The sequence below is a fragment of the Epinephelus lanceolatus genome, chromosome 13, assembly GCF_041903045.1.
Source record: "Epinephelus lanceolatus isolate andai-2023 chromosome 13, ASM4190304v1, whole genome shotgun sequence".
Lineage (NCBI taxonomy): Eukaryota > Metazoa > Chordata > Actinopteri > Perciformes > Serranidae > Epinephelus > Epinephelus lanceolatus.
In genome coordinates this window covers 35,902,953-35,915,206 of record NC_135746.1, presented here as the reverse complement: position 1 = coordinate 35,915,206, position 12,254 = coordinate 35,902,953, and the positions used below count along the sequence as shown (strand labels likewise).

The window sequence follows — 12,254 nt, the reverse complement described above, 5'->3', positions numbered from 1 at the left end:
GTTGCTCACCATGGAAGCATGTGAGAAAAACATTGTTTTCTTCATGAATTCAACATAAAACAGGGTGAGTAACTGATATACAAATGGTCTCCACAAGAGTGTTTCTTTCAACATTTTAATTCTATAGTCTACAAACATAAAGCAGGTTTAAAGCTCACTGTCACAACACATACACATTAGTCAGACGCAATTAGTAGACACTTGCTGTAACTACCTTATGCAATTACAGCATAGAGATCTCAGACTGTTAGATTTCTTCTCACAGGTTGTTCCGTGGAGTACATAACTACCTTGTTTCCCTCTTGCAAAGAGGCCCTCGTCCAAAATTGGACCACTTATTCCAAACGAGCCTCAAGTCTAAGCAGTGTGTACGAGCAGGCGAACAGGCCTCTTGACTGAAGACGTGCTATTAACCCATTTCACATAAGAAGTCTCCTTTCTAATTCTGAGTGATTCTTACTGGAGGAGGTTAGCTCGAGAGCTTCGCTGTAGAGCCACTCAGCCAGAGATCAAAGCACCAACCCCCAACTGGATTAATGGGCCGCTCTCAGGATGATTACGCCACACACACTCAGGTATACATGCAGCGCCCTCCATGTGAAGTGGATTTCTTCATCTTGTTTTGAAAGGATTAGCCCCCCACCCACACTTTGATGGCAAACAAAAATAGGGACGAGACCACGTCCGTGTCATTCAGTTCAGATCATCTCAACCTTGACAAAGTGTGGCTGGTTTTAGTTGAAGGCAAATGAGGTAGGTATGAGGAGAAAGTGAAATATGGAACATATATCATCCCTAATGTGGTGATATATTATACAGCAGTATTTTGTAATGGCGTGTATTCATAGTGTCAATGGCTCTGTTAAAGTGACAGGAGTTATCCTGCTAAATTATGGCTCTAATCATGATCCCTGCCATCAGTAAAGCCTCACTCTAATATCACTAATGGCCAGTATGGTAATTGTAGCACATTAAATGTCTAAGGACCCGCATGATGTCTTTCAGAAAATTTATGACAATGTTTTGGTTTATGGCTTTTCACATGTTCTTGTCCAACTTTAGTAATTTCCATAATTGTGTTTGACACACTCTGACTTAATGTGATGCATTAGAGAATGGCACAAACAGATACTGTGTATCTATTAAAGAGCTTAACTGCTTGTTTCTAGATGTGCCAGCGCCGCTGTAAGCTCAGCATTCACACATAAAAGCCGGATCAGGTGAATAATTTATGATTCTCATCCCTCTCTGTGAAAGCAAACACACTCTGAGTCTGATCTGAAAAAAAAAAAAATCATTCCATCGCTGCAGTAAATTGTGAGCCAGGCCTAAATTGTGCATTAGTGAAATTTGAATGTAGAGTTGCATAACCTGATAGCATCTCCGCAGTAGAGCTCTACGCGCTCATCCGCTTGGTGTTCCCCGGCACAGGAAGAGGCCAGCCAAGTTGTCTTACGCACGACAGCTTCAATCTGCTGTGGGATGGCTGAATAATTCAAAGTTCTTACACAGGACCATCTGGCAGCCCAAAGTAGGCGCGCGAGACACCAGCCTTCCTCAAATAGCATTTGTAAAGCGAGTGCGGGATGAAGCAGCAGGACCCCTGCACAGGCAGATTGAGCTGCTTACCAGCAAACTGAAATGTGCTGTGTCAGACTGATGGCTTATTTGGGAGGATATAGGCAATCAGAGAGGGAGCTCAAATATTGTTGATATGACATAAAGTCCATTTCACTCCAAATTCAGGCTGTATATCAGCTGGAATGCCAAATCTCTTTCTGTCTCCTACACACACACACACACACACACACACACTCACATCTGTTTGCTCAGGATTTTGCAGTCTAACAGTAACAAAGATTAATTTAACTCTGATGCTTTAACTGTTGACATGATAATCTCCTCACCATTTCTTTCCTCCTTTTTTTAAGATTAATTCTATATTAAGTGTTCCTTAAAAAATATGAATGTCATGTAGCTGCACAACAATTTATTGTTGAATACATTATTTAGCAACTATAAATCATTCCCCTTCCTCCCCATTTAACTTAAAAATAAGGGGAAACAATAAGAAAATGAGGAAGAATAGAAAAACTCTGCATCTAGGTTTGAATATTAACTTATGCATGTATGAGTACATTCACACCAGCATCCAAAACAACTTACATGTGTGCACACAAACTCATGTATCATCTGCTGAAACCGTGCAGATTGTGGGAGTGTATATGTATACATGCATAATGTTTATATAGGGTTTTCTGCAGAAGTATACAGTTATGTATCTGCGGTAGGGGGGATGACATGCAACAAAAATCCCCTGCCGGAATTTAACTGGTGCCCCTGTGGCCCAAGCTGTTCTCATTATAGATTTATAATAATACCTACATAACAGAAGCCAAGATGGCTCCTTTTCATTCCAATGGAGTTGCTTGCCAGACGGATACGCAAAAAAGTTTCTAACTTCCTTGTTAACTTATGCGGTATGCAGCCCACTAAACATGCGCAGTAGTGTTTCAACCCTTGAGGTCCCAATCTGTTCATCGACTTCACATGGTGATGATGCCACAGGTTTTTCAATTGTTTTTCTCAGCTCCAGGAAAGTGATACAAATATCAAAACTCCATGGATCAAAAATTCATCATAAAAAGAGTCATGCTTGACCTTGTTTGCAGTTTGAGGTGTCCTGTAAACAGTTTTACAGGCATGTCCCTTATAATGGCGGTCTATGGGGACAGTGCTGTTTGGGCTGCTGGGGATTTTTCCTTGTGATACTAAATTGACTGCAAGGCTATGCAGCGTTCCTGGGGGCCTGGTTCTCATGCACTGTTTATACATTTTCCTATGAAAAGTATGCATCCAAATTCATACATATCCCACATAATCATTAACCACTAATTCTTGCCTAACCCACATATTCCGAAAGGCTGTTATCATGTGACCAATGCACTGATGGGAGGAAAGAATAAAGAAGGGGGTGGTCCGAAGTAGGGATAGACCGATATGGATATTTTAGGGCCGATGCCAATACTGATTTTTTTCCATCACCCTTAGCCGATGACCGATTATGTACTGCCTATTTTCTTGAGCCAATATTTGGGGCCGATACTGCTTTTGTTCCCTCAATTTACATCAAAAAAATGACACAATGATAACAAATATTACAGGTCTCAAGTTTAAAATAAGAAACATTTATTGAACAGTAAAAAATACTAAAACAAGATGGAAAGTTGAGGTAGAACAGGTAGAATATTATTATTGTTATTATTATTATTATACATTCAAATAAAAAAAAGAGTTCAGTGCTCTTAAATCTTCCAGTAATGTCTTTATAAAATAAACTAATATTTAAGCTGAAGCATAAATAAAACAACAACTACTGTACACAGTAGGATTCGCTGCATGTGCGCTGCAGGGTCTCCCAGCAACACAGAGCTGCCCATGGATGCCTGTCTGTAAATCATGCCAGGGAAAAATAAATCCGCGAACCCACGCGCGTATCGGCCGATGCCGATACAAGTAAAAAAACTCAAATATCGGCCGGGTTTCCAGCAGCTGCTCAACCTGCTCAGCGCTAAACAGCAGGCAGGTTTGGTACATCAAACAAAAAATGTACGCAGTTTCAACAGCAAGCAAAAAAATCTTGTTCATGCTGACCTCCAGTGGTTTCACTTTGACTTTTGTAGAGTTGGAGCCATGGTGTGACTTTACTGCCGGGCATAGTTACAGGTGCAACAGGTGAATAGAGCTGTTCAGATTAGTGTTTTGTTGCTCTTTAAGGAAATTTTCAGAGAATTTTTTTTTTTTTAAGAAAGCAAAGAACAAATGTCTGTTTCGCTTTTCAGGGCTTTCCTCCAGTCTTTGACTTTTTTATTTCCTTATGAACTACTGGATTATTTTAACAGTTATTTTAACAGTTATTCAAAAGGAAAGAAATTGTTTAGTGATGAAAGTAGGCATTGATTCAATATGAGGGGTCACAACCCAAAAAGGCTGGTCCAAAAACAGTTTTATGGGTGTGTTCTGTAAAGCTTACAGTCCAGTATTTTCTGTTAATAAATGACCCTTCGCCAAGCCCCTCTGTAGAATGGCCACTGTCCAAACTTACATTAGCAACCGTAACTAGGCACAAGAAGTCTGTCAAGCTTTCAGAACAAGGGAAAAAGACCAAAATGGTGTGAATATGGAACCTGCAAGTCTGACAGTAGATGTCCTCAAAGTTTAGAAGGGGGTGTTGTCTGCTTAGGGAGGGAAGTGAATGGGTCAAACAAACAGGCTTTAACCCAGGAGATCGCTGTTGAGTCATGTGTGACACCGAAAGTCAATACTGTTTTACTGTAATTGTAATAGTGAGATAGCTGTGCGTCAAATACAGACACTAAAGAATGTGTTACATTGAGCTGAGGGGTGCCTTCACATCCTGAGGGACATGAGAAAGCACCAGAATTCGAAATTCTGGGATGAGAATATGTTGATTTTTTTGCTTTTCTGAAGCCAAAAACACAACAGGAGAGATGTCAGATATGGATTAAACAGTGTCACCAACCTCACTCACGGTTGAATCTATTGAAGATGAAGAATTCTGTGGTTTTCTCCAAGGTAAGACAATGACTAATGTTAGCTTGCTTAGCACGATATCAAACAAAAATGATTAAATAGTATCAGTTAGGCTACTTATATTTTAACTTTAGGTTAGGCAGTGTTAGTTGTATACCATTTGAGATTGTTTGCCCTTCAAACATATGGAAAAGGAGGATAATTTAGCTTTACTAACAACAGGCTAAAACGTATTAGACTAATGAAAGCAGGGAGGCATCACTAAACATAAGCGTAAAATAAAACAATATTACCTATTGATTTACCCGACACTGTTAATCCCATAATTCTATATGTTTGTCCTTCTAATGAACTGTCAAGACGTGGGGTGCCTGACATCTGCATTAGAACCAGTGAGCTTTTCCCTTGATTTTAAGTTACTCTTCATTCACAACATTCTGCTGACATATTGTAGGCTATTGTGAATGTACAGTTGCAATCAAATTTATTCAGCCCCCATTGCATATTAGGCCTATTGGCAAAATATACAATTTCTCAGCTGTTTGCAATAAACAAATTACACAAGAACTGTTTAAGTAGTTCAATGAAACTAATATTACAAGGGTCTTGATCCAAATTCAACACAAAATGCTACTTTTAATGACTACTGCAGTCTCAAAATTATTCAACCCCTTCATGACAAGCATCTTCAGTACTTAGTAGAGCACCCTTTTGCTGTTATGACCTGCTGCAAACGTGATGCATAGCCAGACACCAGCTTCAGACAGTGTTCCTGAGGAATCTTAGCCCATTCCTCATGGGCAATGGCCTCCAGTTCAGTAATATTCTTGGGTGTGCGTTTTGCAACCGCCTTCTTCAAATCCCACCAGAGATTTTCTGTGGGGATCAAGTCAGGCGACTGTGACGGCCACTCTAGAATCTTCCATTTCTTCTTCTGAAACCAAGCCTTGGTGGACTTTGAGGTATGCCTGGAATCATTATCCTGTTGGAAGGTCCAATGACGCCCAAGCTTCAGCTTCCTCACAGACGGCACGACGTTTTTACCTAAGATTTCCTGATACTTGACTGAATCCATCATGCCCTCCACACGCTGCAGGTTTCCAGTGCCAGAGGCAGCAAAGCAGCCCCAGAGCATCACTGAGCCACCACCATGCTTCACTGTAGGCAGGGTGTTCTTTTCAGCATATGCTTCATTCTTCTTCCTCCAGACATACCGCTGTTCCATAGGCCCAAAAAGTTCCAGTTTTGTTTCAGCGCTCCACAGAACAGAATTCCAAAACTTCTGTGGCTTATTTATATGGTTTTGAGCATATTGGAGCCGACTTTTCTTGTGCTTTTGGGTCAGTAGTGGTGTATGTCTTGGAGTCCGGGCATGGAGCCCTTCAGTGTTTAGTATGCGCCTTATTGTGCAAACTGAAACCTCAGTGCCTGCTGCCACCAAGTCTTGCTGCAGATGTTTTGCAGTCACTCGAGGGTTTTTGACCACTTGCCTCCTCAGGAATCTGGTGGCAGCCGCTGATAGTTTCCTCTTTCTGCCACGTCCAGGTAGTGTAGCCACTGTTCTTTAGCGTGTTCAGACTGTACAGTACGTGAAAATGCAGTGTATTACTGGTGCACTCAAAACGGACAAAAAGTTGAATCTCAACTTTTGACATGGCAGCAGTTTACAACAAGGAGTCTGAGCTGGCTAAAGTGAACTGCATCGCGTTATACAAATGTAAGTTATACATGTTTTTTTCATTAGGTACCATTACTGTGGTTGAATAGAAGCCAGCAGTAATGTTTGGTGGGTCTGTAATGAGTTGGTTCCACGAACAATAATGCAAGTGCTAAAGTTAGCTTGCTAACTAATGTTAGCATTTGCTAGCTAGCTAACTTGCTCCTAGCTATGGTGGCACATTTTAATCACACTGACATAGTGGTGTATGTTTGGTTTATGCGTGGGTGGACATAACCGTTTAAAAAGAAGACAATGAGGAAGAAGAGGCGATTAAAAAAAAAAAAGCCTTCACTTCTGGTAAGTGCAAAACGGCAGTGCACGATTTGAGACTATGTACCCTGTTGAAATTAGTGCACCACGCAACAAGTAGTGAACACAGTAATACTACATTGAAGTGTACTAATGGAAGTAGGTGATTTGAGACACAGTAACTGTCTTGTTTCTTTCATATAGCTGATATAGTGTTGCAAGAATGACTCCTAAAACCTGGAGGTTAGGATTTTAGCATCCCTGGTTCCATTGTCTCAAAGTCAATGGGTTTTTGGTTAGATACTTGATATAAGGTCTGTGGTTAACGCAAGCTTTAGAGGCTTTCACGATTTGTTGTACAACATAAAATATGTCAGTAAATACCCAACTCCTGAATTTTGAAGCCTTTACGTGTCTCTAACAAGACGGTTGCTAACTAGAGGCTAAGTCATGCGACCATGGTGTAGTACCTTTATAGCCTGTTAACGTTTTACTTCTGGAGATTGCATTTATGCTTGAAAAAAAGTGTTGCTCATTTGTGAAGATTATCCAAAAAAGTGTGTAAGTATTGTAAACTTTTGTTTGCCACAGAGCTTATTATCTGCAATAATCCAAAATCCCATTGGTTTTTTGTGGAAGGAACCAGGAAGACGTTACCTTCCACATTGGCCGACAAATAACCATCATCCCTACGTCACTTTCACTGTATTTTCCTTTCAACTTAATAAATCAGACGTCTTTAAATGATCTTAAGTTTGTTCAAATCCAGCAGGCAGGCTTTAAGACTCCCAGTTTGATAATGACTTCAAGTTTCTTTTTTATCAGCTCACATCAATGATAGCCTATATACCAGCTTAAAAAAATGAAAACAAAAGAAATAATTTGCAGCTCACCCCTGAACTCTGGAGTCAATCACTCTATATTGTAGGAAATCTGGAAACTATGACTTAGTTATTCCTGATGTACTTTTAGAAACTTTTTAAAGCTCTCACACTGAGCTTTGTGCATCCGCCCTCCCCCTCCCTCCCCCTCCCTCCTCCTCCGCCTCCTCCTCCTCCTTCAGGAAAACGCCCCAACTCTGCCCGTGCAGCCTCCTCCAGCAGCACTACAGCAGTATTACAGCGAGCTCCACGCGTCTCCACCGCCACACTGATCCACGGGGTGCTGGGCGGAGGGCGCTCCGGTGTGAGTGGACTTCACACAGGCTTCCCGTTTACTTTAACGCTCCTGAGAAACGAGAGAGGGGTAACAAACCTCGTCGCAACGGGACGCGTTGTTTCTTTTCTGCTTGTTCTTTGCGCACCTGGCTGTCCGAGCGCGCACGCTGCACGCGGAGCCGATCATCCGAACAGGAGCCCTCCTCACTTCCACACCTGCCGATACTTGCCCTGTTTAACCTGCAGCCGCACGCCTCCGGGGGACATGTGGAGAGGCTTTCTGACCTCCACTGCATCCCGGCTGTTCCTCCCGAGTGTCTGGCTGGAAGGGTAGCCTCCGTGTCCCGAGGAGGATGCCGAACAGGTAAACAAAACCTCAGTCATCTTTTGGAGTTTTTGTTTGTTTAGGCAACACATTTGCACAATAGGCTGTGCATACAGAAGGCAAGATCCATTTCACATCCACACTGTGTCCCAGTGGTGCCCACAATGACTTTATAGTGACCTTATGGCACTTGATGGTGTGTTCTCCAGTCACATTCCTGCAGAGAGATTGGGAATTTTACTGAGGTTTCCTGCAGTTTCCTTTTTTATCAGGATGCAAGAATGTTTCAGATTCTTTTATCAATGAGTGATCGAGTTTCAGCTTCAGTTCAACAAACTTGAATCTGCAGGATTGTCCTGCTGGTGCAATGATTAAATGTATTTTTTAAAGACAAAAAGATTATCTTTGCATGCGCATGCCTGTGCTCTATGCACAGGCAGCTCCAACTGAAGCACTGTTTAAATGTTTCCCTGGATCATGAACGTAACTCCACATCCTCAGTTTAATTCTTAGGACCGTCTTTTAACAATCTTCACTGGCACAGTTCCCCTCAGACTTCCCTTTCTCAGTGTTTCAGAAAGTGGAGAAGATTAGTTCAAACTGAGCGGTCCATTGAACACATCCATTGCCCCATTGTTCAACATTTTTCACTTTCTTCCTTGTGTTTGTGTCGATCAGGTGGTATTTTCAGTGCTTGTCATCATTACTCTGCATTAACTCTGTAATGGGGCTTTTGTTAATAGTTAAGTGCCTAAAGCTCTGTGGCAACATGTGAGCGAAGATGAAGAGACAGAAGGCAAAAAGTGCAGCATTGAGTGATATTATGTGTTGGATTGTAACAAAAGCATGATTCTGCTGCCAGCTTCTTAAGATACTTAATTATCCACTGTATCTGCCATATTTCAGGCATATGATGCATTGCTTGCATCAGTGGACTGAATACTAGTCTGCGAGCGCTCTGAGTTAAACGAACCAGCAAGGAATAAAGGTACAGAAAGTAACAGCAGACGTCTGTACACCTCATGCAGAACTGACACTAGTTTGTACGTCATCTCTTCTATTGTAAATCCTGGATTTTGTTGAGACTGAATCTCGATTTTCTCATGAGAGCAGAGCCGGAACTTACCCACCACTGACATCTGACAGAGTGGCGCAGCTATGTTTAAGATTCTCTATGTTCTTAGGTCTTTTTTTTCCAGTTTTAGCAAAATTCTTAATCATATATATCATACTAATCAGATATGAAAAGAGTTAAAGCAGTAATTATATATGCTGAATTGTTTCCCTGGTTCATGAACTTCCCTTTACCTCCACAGTTGATTTTAATTTCAGCAACGTCTTTCGGGGTTTTTCACGTTTAACTGGCACAGTTACTCTCAGACTCCCTTTCTTGTTACTTGTAGACATTTCAGATTAGGGGTGTAACCAAAAGTAATCTGAATCTGTGTTTGTATGTGCTGGGAGGATGCATGACTTTTACCAGAAGCTGTTAAAAATGGTCTCGTCACCTTCGTTCTGTCTGTTGAATTGTTCTCCATTGCTATTTGCCATTAAAGATCTAAAATAGTATTTGTAATTGAACCCCACAAGTTTGTGTTGCCATGATTAGGGCAGCAACTAACATTATTTTCAATGTCAGTTAATCTGTTGATTATTTCCTTGATTAATTGATTAGTTGTTTGGTGGTGCAGTGGTTAGCATTGTCGCCACACAGCAAGAGGGTTCCTGGTTCGAACCCAGGGTGGGGAAGCCCTCCTGTGTGAAGTTTGCATGCTCTCCCTGCAACAGCATTGGTTTTCTCAGGGTGCCCCGGTTTCTTCCCACAGTCCAAAGACATGCACATTAGGTCAATGGGTGACTCTAAATTGTGAATGTGTGTGTGAACGTAAGCATCGTTGTCTGCCTGTATGTGTCAGCCCTGTGATAGTCTGGCGACCTGTCCCGGGTGTACCCCGCCTCTCGCCCAATGTCTGCAGGGATAGGCTCCAGCCCCCCTGCGTCCCCCAACAGGATATGAATGAATGAATAATTGATTAGCAAATTAGTTGGCATATTTTAAAACTAAACAATGAATGGATTCATTGTTGCAGCTCTGTTCTGGAATTTCTGTCTTTGTTACAGTATGTTGAAAAATATTGATATTCAGTACCAATTATGACATGACATTGAGGGCATAACATTTCAAATTTTTCTTAGGAGAAAAAAATAATAAGGCTTTCACAAGAAAATGGCAATTCCACAGTATGTCTGTGCATCACTGAAATATGTAGGTTCATGTACAAATCACACAATGGAGCGAGACACTGCATGTGAGGGAGGCATTGGAGCGCTGGTGTGTTTTCTGCTGTGGCGTGGGAACCCAAAGGTTGGAGGTGGGCAACCTTCTTACCTTTGTCAATGTATGTTCATACAATGGCTCTTATGAAAATGCACACACAATGGTTTATATAATATCCTACAAATTAGTACCCCAGGAATGAAGTTATAAATTTAATGTTGGGTAAAGTTACGGAGGTTAGGTTTGGGAAAAGAAACATGGTGACGACATACCTTAAAATGACTAAAAGTTCACTCAGAGTTCATACAGCTCCGAACATCGGTCTCCTTGGGAAAGTCCTCATCCACAACCCCAATCTTACAGGACCGCTTCCTTCTCTGTCCTTTACTCCCATCAGCGCATCGGTCATGTGATTGCAGAAAAAATAGTTTGAAATTTCAGCTTAAAAAAATGAGAGCGCTATTGACAAAGTTGTCACCATTAGTCCCCTCAGCAATCTTTCACCCTAACTCAAAGCCAACTTCCTCATCACCTTACAATGACAGCCATGCATCACAGTCTGTGACTATGGATCTCATCATAGGACAACAGTAGATGTGTTCCTGAAGGTCTAATTTGACCTATCAGAGGTCATGATTGCACCCAATTAGCAGCAGGCAGGACAGCATATTGTCCTATTCATCTTAATGACTCCTGTGGGCAGGGCTGCAGCGGACATTGAGGAAGGGCCTGAAAATGCTCTCCGGTGACCTTCTGCGACTAACAAATGGAGCGCAGATGAAACGAGTGAGCCCTGCCCGCGAGGCTGCCAACTCTGGCGAAAACTGTGAAAAGAAGAGAGAGCAGGGGAGAGAGTTATCCTATCAGTCTGATGTTACAACAGCCTTCAGTCCGGCTGCTCCCTCACGCCCGAGCCAGTTATTACATTTCACTCACGTTCGCCTTTGCAGAAGCGCTAATTGAATGCATCCAATATTCAGGAAAAGACCTACCTACTGTACCAACATGACCTTGGTTACCGGTTCCTGATAACTTTAGCAAGCAAGACACTTCAGTGGAATTGAGGCCCCGAGGCATGCTGTGTCATCACTCCAGATTCATGATGGTCAACCTGCTACTTCCAATTTACAAAGACGTGTTTTGGTAGCTCCAACATGGATTAATTTCTGGCTTAGCAAGCAATTATGGAGGCAGGAGGAGGCAGGCACAGAGAGGAGGAGGGTGGCTCTGTGGGATTGAAATCTGAGGATGGTGCAGAAATTTGTCAGCCCTCTGCGCTGACACCCTTATCCAAGTCATCTTCTCTCAGGATGGTGATATATGACTAAGGTGACCGTAATCATTATTCACAGACTGGTCTTCTCCTTCTCTCCCTTGGCATGCCTTCCTCTTGGGTCTGATCAAGTGTGTTCTATTATCCCGCAGTAATGATTTGTGGAGGTCTGTGGCTCTGTAACATCTGAAGGACGGCGCGTTGCGGAACCTTCCAAAACAATATCATAACCCACATCCATTAGCCATATGGGTTCCATTCCCCAGATTTGCTTGATGCAATTTCAGTGTCCTCCCACAGCGGAGGCACAGCGCAATCCTGGGATTCATTTAATTAGATTATTTTTTTGCTCCTTTGGTTTCTACACCTTCCTCGAGAGGCTTTTTCTTGATATTCATCCTGTGGTTAGAATACAGGATGCAACTGAGAATTATTTACATAACTGATCACTCCAACAGTTACCTGTTGGATTAATCAAAAGGGCCTCAAAACATCAGAAAAAAAGTGAAAAATGAGCATCAAGAATTTCTGAAAATCGTTAGTTTTTTCCAACCAACAGTATTTAAAACACAGCAACAAAAAAAGAGAGAGATAAGTGGCATATCTCATTTAACCCTTTCAACTCTGCAATAGAAATAGTTCACCTGTGTGTGCATTGGTATTTTTGCTTATTGTGATGTCATTTCATGGATTCTTTT

The 12,254-nt window shown here is 41.9% G+C and overlaps 1 protein-coding gene across 1 annotated transcript in view; it reads left to right on the top strand.

Moving 5' to 3' along the window:
* Positions 1 to 7,598: 7,598 nt before the first annotated feature.
* LOC117271168 (heparan sulfate glucosamine 3-O-sulfotransferase 5) overlaps positions 7,599 to 12,254 on the top strand; it is a 143,746-nt gene continuing 139,090 nt past the window's right edge. Inside the window, exon 1 of the mRNA XM_033649272.2 lies at positions 7,599 to 8,044. The gene's annotated coding sequence lies outside the window, so the exon portion shown is untranslated. The remainder of the gene's footprint in view (positions 8,045 to 12,254) is intronic.